General features: G+C 47.3%; 1 pseudogene; it reads left to right on the top strand.

The window, feature by feature from the left end:
* Window positions 1-1,664: 1,664 nt before the first annotated feature.
* LOC128098263 (B-cell lymphoma/leukemia 10-like) lies at window positions 1,665-2,344 on the top strand (annotated as a pseudogene).
* The last annotated feature ends 15,109 nt before the right edge of the window (window positions 2,345-17,453 follow it).

The raw sequence follows: 17,453 nt of genomic DNA, 5'->3' as shown, positions 1-17,453 counted from the left end.
GTGTTTCATGAACAACTATCAACAAGTGACAGTCATGAGTGCTCCCTCTGTGTCTGCTTTATTCTGTCTTCTGTGAACCAAAGCCTGGGGCTAAGGAGCAGCACTTGAGAATGGAGCTGGCTTATGATCTTAGTCATAAGCTTATGGCTTAACCCTTAGGCACACTGCTGTCCTCAGGATAGGGATGGACACTGGAAGAGCTCAATACATTTCTGGAATTCCTAGGAACCTGTCTTGGGCTACTCTGCCTGGAGCACCCTGTGGCAATTTCCTAGTGATCCCCAGGTCCCCTTGTGGAGCCACCTCTGTGCCAATGCAGAACCTGTCCCTGCTCTGGATTGCCACACTTAACAGAATGCTTTACTCCATATCTCTGTGCCCCATTACAAAGCACACTGGATCCCATAGAACAGGCAGATGGGAACTTACCAAGTGAGCAATCTGGAATTTGGTAGCAATGAAGCAGGAAAAAAAATTGGCATCCAAAGTGTCCTATGTGTTTGTCTCCGGGATCAGATAGAACTCTCATAGCTGGTGGTTGGGTCTCCTTCTGGAGCCAGGCTTGGAATGTGAGGCTAGGGACAAGGCTCTGAGGTTTCCTGCACTTGAGTCTCTTCTGATGATGATTGGGTATGGAATTTGGTACCCCAGGGATGCCCATTAAGGACCCTGATTTAGTCAGCTCCAATGCTGTTGGAGCAGGTCAGTGCATAGAAATTGGTCTTTAGTTACAGTTCTAGACCTTGTTTGGTGCCCTCTGGGACTGGAATTCTCAGATGAGCATCTTGAGGGACAGTTGAGCACCTTCAATGCCTTTAGCTAAGCTCATCATCTTTTATGTGATGGCCACAACTCCAGGGGCCGACCACCTGTCTGTCCCTGTTGTATGAACAGATAGCCCGTATTATGCTCAGGTTTTGATGAGACATGGGGCCATCTCCTTGCTCAGATGTCACCTGCTCATGAGGGACAACACCACCCTCTGGCTTTTCAGATCTTTTCAAGCATCTTATTCAGTTTTGGGATGAACCTTCATAACATTTTCTTGTCTGTCGTCAATAAAGGGAGAGGGCGGAGCACAGATCATCTGTGCCTCTCTCTTCCCACTCTGGGCATCAGAGCAGTGCCCAACACTTGTATGGCTACCAGAACATTCATCTTCAAAGCTTTACTGCTTGAGGATTTTGCACTGAATTGAGATGTTTTCTGGGCAGAGCTGGTGGAGCTATCTTGCTTCTGTCCTTACAGCTTACTTTTCTCTTGGGGTTGAGTCTCTAAACTGTGGTGGTTGTTGTGAGAATTCCTTCATGGAGACACAGGCAACATCTATCTCCTCCTTAAAAGGACCCAAAGACAAACTAAAGAGTTGTTAGAAGTCCCCAGACCTTATTAGGCCCCTGGACCTTAGCACAGTTAGTGCCAAGATGGAAGTACCATTCAGACCTTGGATCTCAGCAGGCAGCAACATCTGTCAAAACAAGAACAAGACCTAATCCATCAAAGTCCATAGTTCCGGGAGAGTCTCTGAATGTACTAACCTTGTTTTTTGGCTTCTGCAGTTCCTTGTCTGGCTAACTGTTCTTGTTAACTGAGGTGTGTCAACCCAGGATGTGGTTTTTGTCTTAAAAGTGCACCCTGAGAAGGATGCCATCCCGGTCCTGGCCATGGAGGCTGCTGCACTGTCCTTAACAGAGGCGGACCTGACTGGAGTGAAGAAGGATGCTTTAGAAAATTTATGTGTTTACCTTATGAGAAAATCGTAGCTGAGAGACATTTTGATCATCTCTGTGAAAAAAAAAAATACTCAGTAGAGAAGACACGGAAGAAATTTCTTGCTGAACTTCAAGTAGAGAAAGAGCTGGGAAGTTGCCAGACTACTTAGAGGAAAACCCCAAGGGACTGGACACCCTCACAGAATCCATTCACAGGGAGAAAACACAGAACTTCCTGATTCAGAAGATAACGGATGAAGTGCTAAAGCTATGGAATATCAAACTGGAGCATCTCAAAGGCCTGAAGCGCAGCAGTTGTGAGTCCTTTGGAGCCAGAGTCACCAACAACCTTTCTTTCAGAGTGACTTCTCTGAAAAACAGAGCGTCCACTGTCATGCACCATCTGGAAGGGGATCCAGCCCCGCTCCCTTCTTCTCTAGTCATCTCAAAGTCATCTCTGAATTTGCCAATCTTGGAAGTTGGTAGAATGGAAAACAGCAGTGTCTCCTCAGTCACACTTCCCTGAACTGGGGTCCCCTTTGCCCCCAGATCTGTGCTTGGGAGGAGGAACTTGTGGGAACTCAAGTGAAATGTTTCTCCCCTTATGTTCACGTGCTCTTTCACACCAGTGACACTTCACTGCCTAGTTTTTTTTAAATAGTGATGAAAAATATTGTAAGTGATATAATCTTCTTATAAAAATGACTATAACAATTCATTCACATTTGATGTGTGTCTTTTAAATCACAGTGTACACATTCTCTATAAATAGGATTTGTTAGAGTAAAGGGGCACACTCTAGGGGTAGCTGGATGTAAATCATAGTCGTGTACTTTTCTGTATTGTCTTTTTAAAAATTTTCAGCTGTTTAGTATTTTGAACTTTTTATGTTATAAAACTAATTTTACCAGACTATTTCTCAATTTGAGGAATCAACTCATGGGCTGAGAATAATGTTTCTTAGCACATTTATGCTGCACATTTTCAGTCTGATCATTTTCCCAGTACATTTCAGCAGGAAGCTGTTCTGACCTGCAGTAAAGCCAGGTCCTGGGAAAGCTGCCCAAATGCTAAGGAGGATCTCCCACTCCTTGGTTCTGAGAGGCCTTTGGGTTTTAAAGAAACACCTGATGGCACTGAGCCACCTGTGACCTCAGTTGGCCAAAATTCATGTTGTACTGCTTTTGCCAATTGATGTGACTGTCTTTGGATCTCACAGCCTTTGTGTCATTGTTCTTGTCCCTAAAGAATATTGTCCTAAGCCGGGCGGTGGTGGCGCACGCCTTTAACCCCAGCACTTGAGAGGCAGAGGCAGGCGGATCTCTGAGTTCAAGGCCAGCCTGGTCTACAGAGTGAGTTCCAGAACAGCCAGGGCTACACAGAGAAAAATAAAATATTATCCCAATAGGATATTACTTTTAATTAATTGATATTACTTGTAATTGATTAAAATACTTCCTCTGAACGTTTCATTCTTTTCCAATGAACACTGCTATATGGATAAAGTAAGTACAACAATTGATTTTGGAATGTTTGACAGTTTTGTTTTTAATATTTTCATCAATCAGCCACTAGCTACATTTATGTTTTTTTTTATTTATTATGTACACAGAAGAGGGTGCCAGATCTCATTACAGATGGTTGTGAGCCACCATGTGGGTGCTGGGAATTGAACTCAGGGCCTCTGGAAGAGCAGTTGGTGCTCTTAACCTCTGAGCCATCTCTCCAGCCCTACATTTATGTTTTTATTGTATTACAAAGTTTGACCAGCTTTACACATTTAAAAAAATGCTGATTATTTTAATTTAAATTATAATTTTACATATTTCCTGACACCTACCTCCTATACATTTCTATTATTTAAAAATTAAGAAATAAAAAGTTGCTATTAATGATAATTTTTTTTTAATGTCGTGATGTTTCAGAGTAAAAAACTCAAAACTCAAAAAAAAAAAAAAAAAGCTCACCCTGAGAAAAGTTTAGTGTGGTACTCTGGTAATAAACACCCAGTGCTGTCACCAGCTAACTAATAAAGGCTTTCTATTGGCTTGAACCCATGTCTGAGTAGTCTTCTCTGGTGGATACCTCACAACATTACTGGAGGCCCCAGCGAGATCCCCAGACAAGACCTCAAGACACTGGGGGTCTTGGAGCCCCTTGGAGTGGGGCAGAATACATGGCCAAGGGACTCCTAGAGGGTGTGCAATACATTCCAGTGCCCTGAGACTCCCTCTGTTCAATCACTGCCTGATGTCTCGATGGAATCTGACAGTTCTACTTCAAAAGAAAACAAAATCAAAGTTTGTTCGGTCTATCACTTCTGGAGGTAAGTCTGACTAAGGCACTTTCTGTTTAGGACACATATGAGAGGCTGGTCATGGATCTGTGTCCAGAATCCATGTGAGATGTCACCAGAGTCCCCCTGCATCTGTGCAGGTGTGTGGATATATGATGGTCGCCCTGGTTGTCTTTAATATGTGTCTCTGTGTGTTTCCATTGTGTGGGAGTCTCTGAGACTACCATGGCCAGCAGAGTGAAACACACAAGAGGCAAGAATGTAGTTTGGTCCAATACAACTCAGTAGCCAGTGTTGGGAGTCTGACATTGAGTAGTTTATTTTAGGCATATTTAAGCACAGCCAAATTTGGTGAAAAAATTTCTGGTGATAAATAACTCAATCTTATATATATAATAAAGCTTAAAACATGATTACATTGAACCTCTTTATAAAGTACATGTGCTATCTTCTCTAATGATAGGTTTTATAGATTGACAAGCTCACTATAAGGGTCTGGGGGTGGATCCAGTGTGGTGTGGTCTTTGCCACAAAGATAATGCAAAGGTCACCAGGCTATTAACCACTTCCCCTCCTAGCCTTTTAGGCAAAAACAGGTTATGCCTCCCTCCCTTTGAAGGAACAACCCTTTGTGTTTAACATTCCTGGTTCCCCTAATGCTTATCTGTGAGTGTAAGAACCTCTGTGCTTCCCACACTGTTGGTTGGAGAAACAGATCTAAAATGGAAGGGGGAGTGAGCTGTTCTGGGACTCAGGAGGCTGCTACCCCCAGGATGACTTTCTGTAGGATCACAGTCATGTTTGAACACCTGCCTGGTCATGCTCCCACTTCTGGCAGTGGCTGTGGCTGTAGTGGTAGCCATCCCTGGCCCAAAGGGGATTTTGTGGACCAGGAAAGATACGATGTCTGTTTCTCACATGGAAAACTCTGGACCTTCTGTTAATTGGTTGGCCTTCTTTTGGAGCAGAGTGGCCCAGTGACAGTTCTGGCTGTCTGGAGCTTGGTGACTGGGAGACTCGGGCTACCTCAGCCAGTTTTCTGTAGCTTTCTGTGATGTGAGACCCAACCTAACTTAAGACCTGTGTCCTCTTAGTGGGGACTCAAATACTTTTGGCTCAGCCACATTACCCAGAGAAACCTCAAACCTTCCCCTGTTCTCTCAGCCCCTTGGGGGAACCTGACCTCCCCCACTCCTGCTCCTGGGCAGGCAAGTCCTCCTGGGCAGGCAAGTCCTCCTGGGCATGCAAGTCCTCCTGGGCAGGCAAGTCCAGCACTAATTGCTTAGATGCCTGCTTTGATGCTGGACTCCTGCAGTCCCGGGGTCCTGATCCCATTCCCTGTGTGGGGTCTGCAGTGGCCAGCCTTTCATCTGGGGCACCTTCTGCCTTCTGCGTGGGTTGTGCACAGGGAGGAGGAAACAGTTTCCTGAGCCTCACACTCCCTCTGCTTCCTCCTCCACCTGTTCTAAACAACTGGTTGCCCCAGGGAAGGGGAAAGTAGTTCCCTAGTCCTGTCAAAGGCAGAAGAGAAAGTTCAATTCCTTCCTCTTTCATGGGTTATGTTACCTTTTCAACCAATGATCTGTATAATTGGAAAACTTGGAACCCACCATTCTCTGAAAAGAGTAGACAATCTGTCCCCTGGCTGGTGGTGGGGGTCACTTCCAGACAGTGTAGCCTAGATAGAATGGATTTTCCCTTCTGTCCAAACTGACTGGGACTCCAACACTGACCAAGGGAGGGAGTCTCTGGGAAATTTTCATCAGGTGTTTTAGGATTAATTAAAGACAGCTGCTAGGAAATATTGCTTTTTGTTATATAGTCAGCCCCAGATTTTAGGAAAAAAACTTTCAAAAGTTAAAATGATTTGAGAACATAAATATGTCCTAATTATTGGAAATTGCTCAAAAGGTTTACAATAAGAAAAACAAAATAAAAAGATGAAAGAGATTCCAGAAGGGAAAGCCAGAGACACCTGGAAAAAAAGAGGGAAGAAGGAAGCCCTGTCCTACATAAGCGATTGCCAAGGGGTCCGCGCCCAGGTACTAGGACCCTGGGAGAGGCCAGAAGCCTATCTGTTCAAAAAATTGATCGTGTTTCGTCCGGCTTGTTTGTGGGCAGTTGCTGCTACAGCCATGCTAATAAAAGAAGCTGGCAAACTGACTTCGGACCAGAAACTGTTCCTAACCACCCCAAACTCTGAAATGACCTTACTGAGGGGAACCCCAGAGAGGTGAATGTGCAATGCCCAAATAATGAATTATCAAGCACTGACCAACCCCATATCTGATTCTGTAAAACTTCAGCCATCAGCCCAGCCAACTTATGCTCAATAACAACCCAACAGAGCCTCTCCAAGACAAGACAAGTTAGGTCATCAGACTCCACCGGCCAGATGTGGGGCACAGCAGTGTATGATTCCATGAAGTTGCAATGGATGAAGACCAGGTCTCCTGGCATCAACCCCCCTGAGGGTTGAAGGGGTCTGGATGTTAAGGAGTTCTCAGCTCAGCTCATCCAGGTGGCCACTGGCGATTCAGAAGCTCCTATGGCTGCGGTGATGGTTAAAATCTTGGTTGTCAGTTTAGTCAGATTTGGGATCAACTGACAGGCATGCCTTTGCGCAGGTCTGTGAGGGTATTTCCAGAAGGATTAACTGCATGGGGGAGATCCTCCCCCGCAGTGGGCAGTGCCTTCCTGCCCCTGGGAGGAAAAGAGGTCCGAGGGAAGCCCTGCTTGCTTGTTTCCTTTTCCTTCTCTCCCCGCTCTCTTTTCCTTTCTTTTTCCTGCTTGTCACTTTCTCTCCCCGAGGTGAGTGCATCTACCTCACTGCTGCGCCTGCAGCTGCCATCCTTAACAGACATTGGAATCCAGCTCCTTTGTCTTTCTAGTGTATGCTAACTGCTCTCTGGGGTCCTTCAGACGCCTCCTGGACTGAGCAGCCACCAGGTCTTAGCCTCTCCAGCAAGCAGACAGACCGCCATTTTGGACTGCTCAGTGCAAATCACTAAGCCCACCTCACAATGCCCCTTGTAACATACACTAATCCTATAGGTTCTCTTCTAACCACTTCACTAACAAATGTAGGTACAAACTCCTTAAAACAATTGTGCTACAAGGGAAGCAGGTCAGCATTTTGAGAATGCCTTGATTAACCCTTTGAAAGAGACTAATAGAAGACCTGGAGATCCAGAGCTCTAGAGATGATTCATTTTGGAAACAGAACCCTTGGGTCTGTCTGTGGTGCCTCAGAACAAGGTCTGGGCTCCATCTGACTCCTGGGATGGGAGACACCTCTGTGGTGGTGTTGTGTTCCCCGAAATATTATGCACGACAATAAACTTACCTGGGGTCAGAGAACAGAACAACCACAATATTAAACATAGAGAATAGACAGTGGTAGCACACGCTTTTAATCCTAGCATTCCAGAGGCAGAGATCTACCTGGATCTCTGTGTGTTCAAGGATACAGCCAAGCATGGTGACTCACGCCTTTAATCCCAGAAAGCGAGTCTTTAATCCCAGGGAGTGATGGCAGAAAGCAGAAAGGTATATAAGGCGTGAGAACCAGGAACTAGAAGCATTTGGCTGGTTAAGCTTTTAGGCTTCTGAGCAACAGTTCAGCTGAGATTCATTCAGACCGAGAGGCTTCCAGTCTGAGGAAACAGGATCAGCTGAGGAACTGGCGAGGTGAGGTGGCTGTGGCTTGTTCTGCTTCTCTGATTTTCCAGCATTCACCCCAATAACTGGCTCCGGGTTTGATTTTATTAATAGGACTCTTTAAGATTCATGCTACACACCTCCATGGTGGGGGGTGGGGGAGACTCCGTAGGCTCTGTCTCCCAGGTGGCTTTGGTGTGGTGTGGGGAGCTTACTCTGTGTGTGGATGATTGGGGGTGGGGGGGTGGGGGGCAGCAGTTAACATCCAGAGCTTTGCAGTGACAGCTTTGGGGATGTGGGACCCACTTTGCTCCACAGGTGGCAGACAGTCTTATGGACAATGAAATTCTGTCAGCCTGGCCTTTTGGTGAGAACTCACACTGGCCTCTAGGATGGAGTCTTTCCACCCTGGGGTCCCCATGTTAAACAACAAGGGCCAGTGATGACTCGGAGCTGTTCGTTCTCACATACTCTGAATACCGAAGCAGATGTGAGGCAGAGGACTTCTGAGGTGATTATTCTGAGACATTTTAGGTGGTTGTCTATCTTAAGAGTGGGTAATGTAACAATTAATGATGGTCTAGTTACCTTTCTGTTTTAGTTACTGTTCTATTGCTGTGAAGAGACTCCAGGACCAAAGCAACTTATAAAGAGAAACATTTAATTGTGGGCTTGCTTACAGTTTCAGAGGGTGAGTCCGTGACCATCCTTACAAGGAGCATGGCAGCAGGTAGGCAGATGTGGTGCTAGAGTAGTAGCTGAGAGCTCACATGGTGTGTATATGTATGAGAGAGAGAGAGAGAGAGAGAGAGAGAGAGAGAGAGAGAGAGAGAGAGAGAGAGAGAGAGAGAGAGACTGGGCCTGGTGACTGGTGGTGTGGGCTTTTGAACCCTCAAAGCCCACCCTCAGAGACACGCCTCCTCCACCAAGGTCACACCTCCTAATCCTTCCCAACCAGTTCTACGGTTTATTCAAATATATGATCCTAGGGGGCCCATTCTGGTTCAAACCACCACTTCTTTTTTAGAATTTATTTTTAAAATATGTGTATATGTGTGTCTGAGTGTGGGTTTGTGCATGAGTGCAATGCTCACAGAGAGCAGTAGACCCAGGAGCTGGAGTTAACGTCTCTAGTGAGCTTCCTGACGTGGGTGCCGGGAAAGGAGCTCCAGTCCAGGAAGTGTTCTGTACTCTTAACTGCTGAGCCCTCTCCAGCTGCTCTAGTTACTTTTTTTTTTGGACACAGGGTTTCTCTGTGTAGCCTTGGCTGTCCTGGAACTTGCTCTGTAGACCAGGTTTGCCTTGAACTCACAGAGATCCACCTGCCTCTGCCTGCCGAGTGCTGGGATTAAAGGTGTGCACCACCACCACCTGGCCTGCTTACCTTTCTTAAAGTTACATATATACACACTATTAAGGAATAAAAACTATTTTTTTCTTGTCTTTTTGAAGTAGCACTAAAAATAATGTTTTTGATACTTCCTACTCTGAAGGTCTAGGTACAGAGAGCAAGGTTTTGTTGTTGTTGACTTGTATCTTAAACAAAAACCATTAGGAGAATATGTTCTGAGACATCTGTTTGAATAGTCAGCTTTCTTATTTTATGGTCCCACCTTGCAAGTGAGGGGGAAGTCTGCAGGAGCCATTGCCGAGGAACGGGAGCCGGCAGCACGGCTGTCCTACTGTGCATGGCTGTCTGACTAGTCCTTTAAAATGAGCAGCAGCTTGAGGCCTGGCAGCAAAAGGCTCCGTGCTAACCGGCAGGGAAGGCTCTCCCTGGGGAGACAGTCTGGAGCGAGTTCCCTGAGCTGCTGCCATATGTGACACTGTGCTTCCCTCTCTCTCTGTTCCACCAGGTGACAGCAGGCGGAGAAGCCCTGGTGCTCACCGAGCAGGGAGAGCATCCTTCCACACGAGGCTGCTCTGGTGGGCTTGTTAGCTCAGCAGGGCGGAACTCTTAGGTGGGCAATGGCCATGGAGTGCTTGGTCAAGTTGCTCTGGGTGCTTGGACTGTGACTGTTTGCAGAGAACTTTTACTCCATGTAGGTTGCTGAATGGCTGTAAATGGGGTCACTGTTAGGGCTGAAAGCAGGAGTATGGTGGGGGGCAAGGATTAGGCATAAAACAAGTAAGTGATGGGGCTTAGCTGTCTTTTACCTTACTGTAGCCGTCCCTGTGGATATTAGAAAATGGGCTGAACCCCATCCCATGTAGAGTAGGGTTGTCCATGGCTGCCCCTGTCCTGGACTGCTGGAGGAGTAAGGCCTGTCCTCTGTTGCAATCACTTACGGCTTACGTCTCTGTAGACCCCAGAACCCACAGTCATCTTTCTTCCATGCCTCCCTAGTTCCTCCTCCGTTACTCCAAAGTGCCACCAGCCAAAGGCTTGTTGCATGCCGAGGATGACCAATGACCTCTTTGGAGGTTATAACGACCCCTGAGGATATCATCTCCCTGGATAGCCAGAAAACAACCTAAGAGATTGTCTTAGACATTCCAGCCCCAGGTTTTTGGCCACTTTGCTATTGGTGACTTTCTGACTGGCTGATTTCCTTGCCAGCCCTCTGAAGGCCATTGAAATGGTATGCAGGCATCTGATGCTTCATCTCAGAGATGAACTATACCATGCTATTTTGAGGGAGAAGGGCTATAGTGGGTTTAAACTTTTTTTTCTCTTTTTAAACTAGCAGTTTCCCAACAATGAAAATAATCCCCAGTGAATTATAATGAAGCATCCATTTGTAGGGCTGGGACATTAGAGAGGAGGTGAGGAAGACACAGGGGTGGAGCAGAAGGGGGGGTGGAGAGTTCACCAGAGCCAGGCCTACAGTGGGCCTGAGGGGAGGCTAGGTTTGGTTCCATGGCGCCTGTCTTCTGAGGTCCCAGGGCCTCAAGCAGTAGCATAGCAAAGCTGGGGTCTTAAGAAAGTACTCCCCCTGTGGGGGCACGGGGTGGGGGCAGTAGATCCCTCTCCTGTAGGGGCACAGGCTGCAGCCCAGGCTCACGCACTTGGTGAAGGCCGGAGGGACGCTAACAGCTCTTGTGGGATATTTATCTTACCAGGCAAAGATGTGTTGCATTTGTTCATGTTGCCTTTGCGTTAATTAAATACAATTAACCTGGGCCCAGAGAGGTGGGGTTAGCAACTACTTGACAGGAAGTAGCCGGCCGGAGTGTAGGGTGGGTTTTTTAGTTGGGGCGGTGTGGAAGGAGAAAGGCTTCCGGAACGCCAGCTAGGAGAGGAAGTTAGCCAGTTGCTACTCAGACTCTCCGAGCTCGCAGGCTTTTCCCCCCAGCCTTCGAATCTCGAGTTTTATTAGACTGATAGAGGTTTAGTTAAAGCTACCTTTTTTTTCTTTTTTCTTTTTTGCTCTTTTTTTTAATTTATTTTAATTTATTTTGCAATACAATTCAGTTCTACATATCAGCCACGGATTCCCTTGTTCTCCCCCCTCCCATCCCCTCACCTTCCCCCCAAACCCCCCCCCCCCCCCCATTCCCATCTCCTCCAGGGCTACCTTTATGGGCAGCAGGCCGTCGTCTGGGGGAACAGAACTCCCCCCAGGCTACGGCCTCAGCATCCCGGCTGCTAGTAGTTACAAGCCACTGTGACAAAGGCAAGAAAGCAGATAGCCCTTGCCAGTGACAACCCCAGCTGGCAGCAGGGCCCTCCCAGGAAGGCTCCCAGTGCTGCTGGCTGAGTACAGGCGCCTTGAGGCTCATTGCTAACTGACTTGTGAACATGTAATGTTTTGGGTAGCTAGCTGCATGATTTGGAGATGAATCAAACGCAGAAAAGCCGCAAGTCTCTCGACTAAACCACTTAGCCTGTGGGGATTAACCCAGGCCTGTTGGACAGACACTCCTGTGCATCTTCGCACCGTGTGAAATATCCTCAGCAGGCTCATGTGTTCCAACATGTGGTCCCCAGCCGGTGGCACTGTCTTAGACTGTGGGACCTTTAAGAAGCAGGGTCTGTTTGGCAGGCACTGGAGGCTGTTTAAGTTTCCTTTCTCCTTGCTGTGACAGAAGATCTCAGGGAGGAAGGGCTGCTTCTGGCTCCGAGGATACAGATCATCAGTGGGAAAGGCTTGATGCAGGGAGCGGCTTGCTACTGTGTCTGCTGGAGCATAAAGGGCTGCTTATAGTCAGGGAGCCGAGAGCTCAGGCCAGGCCAGGGTTGGGCCCACCCACAGTGACCCATACCCTCCAGGGAGGCCCCCATCTCCTAGAAGTTCCACAGAAACCCCAAACAGTGCTACCAGAGATAAAGGTCTCAAATCTATGAGCCTATGGCAGCTACTTCATATCCAAGCTGTAATGGAAGTTCTACCAGCCTCTGGTTCAGGCTGCTGCTCTCTTGGTCCATGCTGCCTCATGCTCTGCTGCCGTGGACTGTGTTTTTTCACTTTGCTTTCACTTCTGTGATATCTTGAAATCCCTCCGAAGCCGTGAGCTAAAACACCACTTTTCTCACAGTGGTGAGAAGAGGAACCAGTTCACTCATCTTCACCGCCACACATCTTCCTGGCTCTCTGCCCACTTGTGATCCTCTCTGCAGTGGGTACAGCGATGCTTGCTTCTGGAACAGGGTGAACTCTGAGCTGAGTGGGTGGCCATCCTGCCCTCAGACCCCCCAGGCCTTCTCTTGAGACTTCACTACTGGAACAAAGTAGGGTTGTTTACAGATAAAATTTGTTTTGCATGAGCTCCATCTAGACCCTTGGAGTTAAGGAAAATCCTTTCGCAATCTGCCCGAGAATGGAGAGTGCAGGCCTCCTAAGTGCCAGTCCCACAACAGGCTGGGAGCTGGGCCAGACACAAGGAGGATTGGTGGGAGGCAGTCATGATAACTGTACAATAGCTTATAGTAGAGTTGTGAAGACATCAGAGAAGCTGAAAATAACCGTGAGCTGGCTCACTGTTTTTTTTTGAGGCAAGGTCTCTCTAGCCCAGGCTGGCCTTAAACTCTGTATGTAGTGGAGGATGACCTAACATTCCTGATCCTCTGGTCTTCACCTCCTCAGTACTGAGATTACCTGTACACACCACCCACCCCTGGTTTACGCAGTGCTGGGATGGAAGCCAGGACTTTGAACATAGTAGGTGCGTGCTCTGCCACACTGAGCGCCGTCCTCCTCTCTACCTTTGCCTCCTTAGCCTGTGCTGGGTTATTTACTTTATTTAGTGTGTGTGTGTGTGTGTGTGTGTGTGTGTGTGTGTGTGTGTGTGTGAGAGAGAGAGAGAGAGAGAGAGAGAGAGGTGTTTCATGTGCCACAGTGGGTGTGTACACATGAAAGATCAATTTATGGGAGTTGGTTCTCTCCTTCACCATGTAAGTTCCAGGGATTGAAGATTGAAGTCAGGTCACCAGGCTTGGTGGTAAGACTGTATCAGTTAGATTTTTTTTTTTTTTTTTTGTCAACTTGACATAAGCCAGGGTCACCTGGGAAGAGGAAACTTTAACTGAGAAGATGCCTCCTCCATCAGATTGACCTGTAGGCAAGTCTGTTGGGGCATTTTCTTGATCAATGATTGATATGGAAGGGTACAGCCCACCGTAGATGTTACCACTCCTGGGCGGGTGGTCCTGGGTTGTAAAAGGAAGCAAGTTGAGGGCACTATGAGGGGCAAGCCGATACGCAGCTCTCCTCCACAGCCTCTGCTTCAGTCTCTGCCTTGAGTTCCTGACCTGACTTCCTTTAGGGGTGAACTGTGACCTGGGATTTTTAGATGAAATAAACCCTTTCCTTCACCCAAGTTGCTTTTGGTCAGTGTTTTATCGCATGTGATGGCTAGTCTTGGTTGTCAACTTGGCCACATCTGGAATGAACTAAAATTCAAGTGGCTGAGCACACCTGTGAGGGATTTTTCTTAATTAAATCACCTGAAGTGGGAAGACCCACTCCAAACGTAGATCTTTTGAGGTGGGAAGATCTGCTTTACCTTCTGCTGGCAGCCTCTATAAAGGACAGGAAGAGGGAAGCACTGTGCTTGTCCTCACTCGAGCTGCTAAGTTTATGTCTTTATAATTTATTAATTTTATATATTATTGGTGTTTTGCCTGCATGTATGTCTGAGGGCGTCGGATCCCCTGGAACTGGAGTTACAGATGGTTGTGAGCTGCCGTGTGGGTGCTGGGAATTGAACCTGGGTCCTCTGGAAGAGCAGTCAGTGCTCTGAACCACTGAGGCATCTCTCCAGCCCCCTGTAAGTTCATTTCTTTGCTGGCATTAGAGCCTACTTCTTCAGGTTTGGTGTTTACTGAAGACTAGCTGCCACATCCAGTCTTGTGGACTGCACACCTCCTGGATCCTTGGACTTTCCATTGGTAGACAGCCATTGTTGGACTAGCTGGGCCATAGCCTGTAAGCCACTCTAATAATCCCTTTATATATATATATATATATATATATATATATATATATATATATATATATATATATATATATATATATATATATATATATAAATCCATTCCATCAGTTCTGTTCCTCCAGAGCAGGGGTTCTCAACCTGAGAACTTTGGGGATTGAACGACCCTTTCACAGGTGGTGCACATCAGATATCCTGCATATTAGATATTTACATTATGATTCATAACAGTAGCAAAAGTACAGTTATGAAGTAGCAACAAAATAATTTTGTGGTGGTGGGGTCACCACAGCATGAGGAGCTATTATTAAAGGATCACAGCACTAGAAGATTGAGAACCACGACTACTACAACACAGCAACAGAAAACCTAACTGTGGTAATTTGAATGTAGTTGACCCCCATACTCTCATAGGGAGTGGCACTATTAGGAGGTGTGGCTTTGTTGGAGTGGGTGTGGCTTTGTTGGAGTGGGTGTGGCCTTGTTGGAGGAAGTGTGTCACTGTGGGGGTGGGCTTTGAGGTTTTCTATGCTCAGGATACTGCCCAGTGTCTGAGTTGTTTTCCTGTTGCATGTAAGATGTCGGACTCTCAGCCCCAGCACCACATCTACCTGCATGCTGCCATGCTCCCCATCATGATGATAATGGACTGAACCTCTGAAACTGTAAGTGAGCCATCCCAATGAAATGTTTTCTTTCTAAGAGTTGCCATGGTCATGGTGTCTCTTCACAGCAATAAAAACCCTAACTAAGACACTAACTAGAGCTGGGCATGGTGGCAGTTGCCTCTAATCTCAGCACCTGGTAGGTAGAGACATGAGGATCTCTGTGAGTTTGAGGCCACCCTGGTCTATATAGCTAGTTCCAGGCCAGCTAGGGCTACATGCCCCAAAACAAAATACCACCCGCAAAGAAAAAGAAACAAATAAAAGAAACCCTAACTAAAACACCCTCTGAACGATCTTGTTGACCCTTTTTTGAGATAGGGTCTCAATGTAGGCCAAGCTGGCCTCATTGTGTTGTTGAGGATAACCTTGAACTCCTGCTCCTCCTGCCTCTACCTCCTGAGTTCTGGGATTACAGGTGTGCACCAATGTGTGGCTCCATGCATGCCCAGATGGGCCCACTTCTATAGCACTCCGCAGAGCCCTTTTGTGCCTCTTATTCCAACATCTGGCTCCTGGGGGCCTTGGCAGTCCACAGCAGTTCACAGTGGTCTCCAGTGGCATTCATGACACATCGTCTGTGACAAATCTTAGTTTTAAGGACTGTGCGGTCAGGCATAGCTGGGTTTGGGAATGCCTCATCAGTATGGATAACAGCACCAAGGACACATGCCCCAGTAGCGACACAGTGTCCTACTCCTTTAAAAATCCTTGCTTAAAAAAATACACGTGTGCTTTCAGCCCTGCTGCCCCCAGCGGTTCTTTTGGGCTGGGGGAGTTCTAGTGACCAGAGGGTGAAGAGAAGGAGACGAGAGCCAGCCGGTGCTCCCTCGTTCAGCTGGTTCCACTTATACTCCATCTTCAGAACTTTCAGTTTTCTCCTTTGCTGTGAGGTGCCACCAGTCTGGGGAGGCACCTCTACACCTGTTCCTGGCCCTACCTTTGTGTTGGTCAAGTAGAGCTTGCAACTTGGGGGAGGGAGGCTCACTTTTTCTTCACTAGCAGAGGGCATCCACCACCTACCTGCCATGTTGTAATAGCTCTTCCCACAAAATCCTGAAAACGTTCCTATGTAAGACCAGGGTCCTGTATGAGTTGGGACTTAGGTAAACTCCAAGTAGAGGCAATTTCCTTCCACAGCTTCGTGTGTTTCCTGGTTACCTGAAGTTCTCATTTACCTGGAGTCTGTATGCAGACAGCAGGGTGGACTCAAGATAAGGAAATGACCTCCCACTTCTTCCCCATCATCCTTTCCCTTCCCGCTCTGCCCTCTTGGGGAGATATTCAACATAAAGACTTCAGCAGAAAGAAAAAAGCTGCAAATACACCTTGGGTGTGGCGATGGTCCCCCGAGTCTTCACACAGGGCCTGTCTGATGACAATCCAACTGAAGTCACACACTGATGTACAGCACCAGCTGGCATGAGGACACTGGCACCCCAGGTGTGGCTTTGCAGGGTCGAGCAGGGCATGGAGCTCTTGCATCATCTCGCAAGTACCCAAGATAGCAGTAACCACAAGAGGAGATTTGGGGGCCAGGATGGACATCAGGTGGTCCAACCAACATGGTTTGGGATGGAACAGGAGAGGGAAGGGACCAGGACCAGCTGCAAAGTGATCGGCTTCTTTTCAGGTAGCATTTAAAAGCACAGGTTAAACATTATGAAACAGACCTGATGGAAACCAAGTTATTTGGGGATAAGTTTGGCAGAGGCTGTTGTGGGGAGGTGGCAAAATAAAGTAGGAATGAGTGTGAGTCTTGTCTCCCTAACACGGCTATAAATTCCTGGAGGTCGAGGCTGAGACTGCGGTGGAGACACAGGGGGTGGGGGGTGGGGAGTTGGAGAACCTCTCGCCGAAGGTGGGCACACACAGACCAGCCACAGGATGGCGCTTCTCAGATGCATCTTGACTGACATTCTTGCTTCTAAGTCTGGAAAACAGAAGCCTGAGGTTTTAATTCTGCCCATTGTTGCCACTGTCACTCCTCACTGAGCTCAGTGAAGGCTGGCTGTTTGAAAACGTCACCAAAGGTGGATGCCATGAGCACTTGATGGGTGACGGAGACCTGGAGGCTAGGTGGTTCTCTTGGGGCCAACATCCAGGCTGGAAGTCTCATCAGAGTCAAGGCCCAATCTATTTATTACAGAGACAGAGGAATAGAGACCCAGATGGAGGGGGTATATGTGGCTGTCCCAGGTCAATTGACCGATAAGAGGATTGGCCAGGTCTAGCACGCAGATCTTCAGGCCACTTCTCACCACATGCCCAGATTATGACCCTCTAGTCCTTGGAGCACACCTTGGGAAGACCTGGTCATCTCTCACCAAATGGCCTGGACTGTGTTGTCTTTCTTTCTTTCTTTCTTTCTTTCTTTCTTTCTTTCTTTCTTTCTTTCTTTCTTTCTTTCTTTCTTTCTTTCTCTCTCTCTCTCTCTCTCTCTCTCTCTCTCTCTCTCTTTCTTTCTTTCTTTCTTTTCTTTTTTTTTTCAAGTCAGGGTTTCTCTGTGTAACTTTGGAGCCTGTCCTGGAGCTCGCTCTGTAGACCAGGCTGGCCTCTAACTCACAGAGATCCACCTGCCTCTGCCTCCTGAGTGCTGGGATTTTATCTCTGAGTAAGAAGGAATTTACCCCGAGTCATTCAGTCTGTGATCCCACATCTCTTCATGTGCTGCTTAGTTTTAACTGTCATCTTGGCACAGCTTAGAGTCATCTGGGAAGAGAGCCTTAACAAAGAAGTGTCTTG

The sequence above is a fragment of the Peromyscus californicus genome, unplaced genomic scaffold (genome assembly GCF_007827085.1).
Source record: "Peromyscus californicus insignis strain IS unplaced genomic scaffold, ASM782708v3 Scaffold_6__1_contigs__length_162567912, whole genome shotgun sequence".
NCBI classification, from domain to species: Eukaryota; Metazoa; Chordata; class Mammalia; order Rodentia; family Cricetidae; genus Peromyscus; species Peromyscus californicus.
Note: the sequence above shows the minus strand (reverse complement) of the source record. Positions and strands in the feature narration are given on the sequence as shown.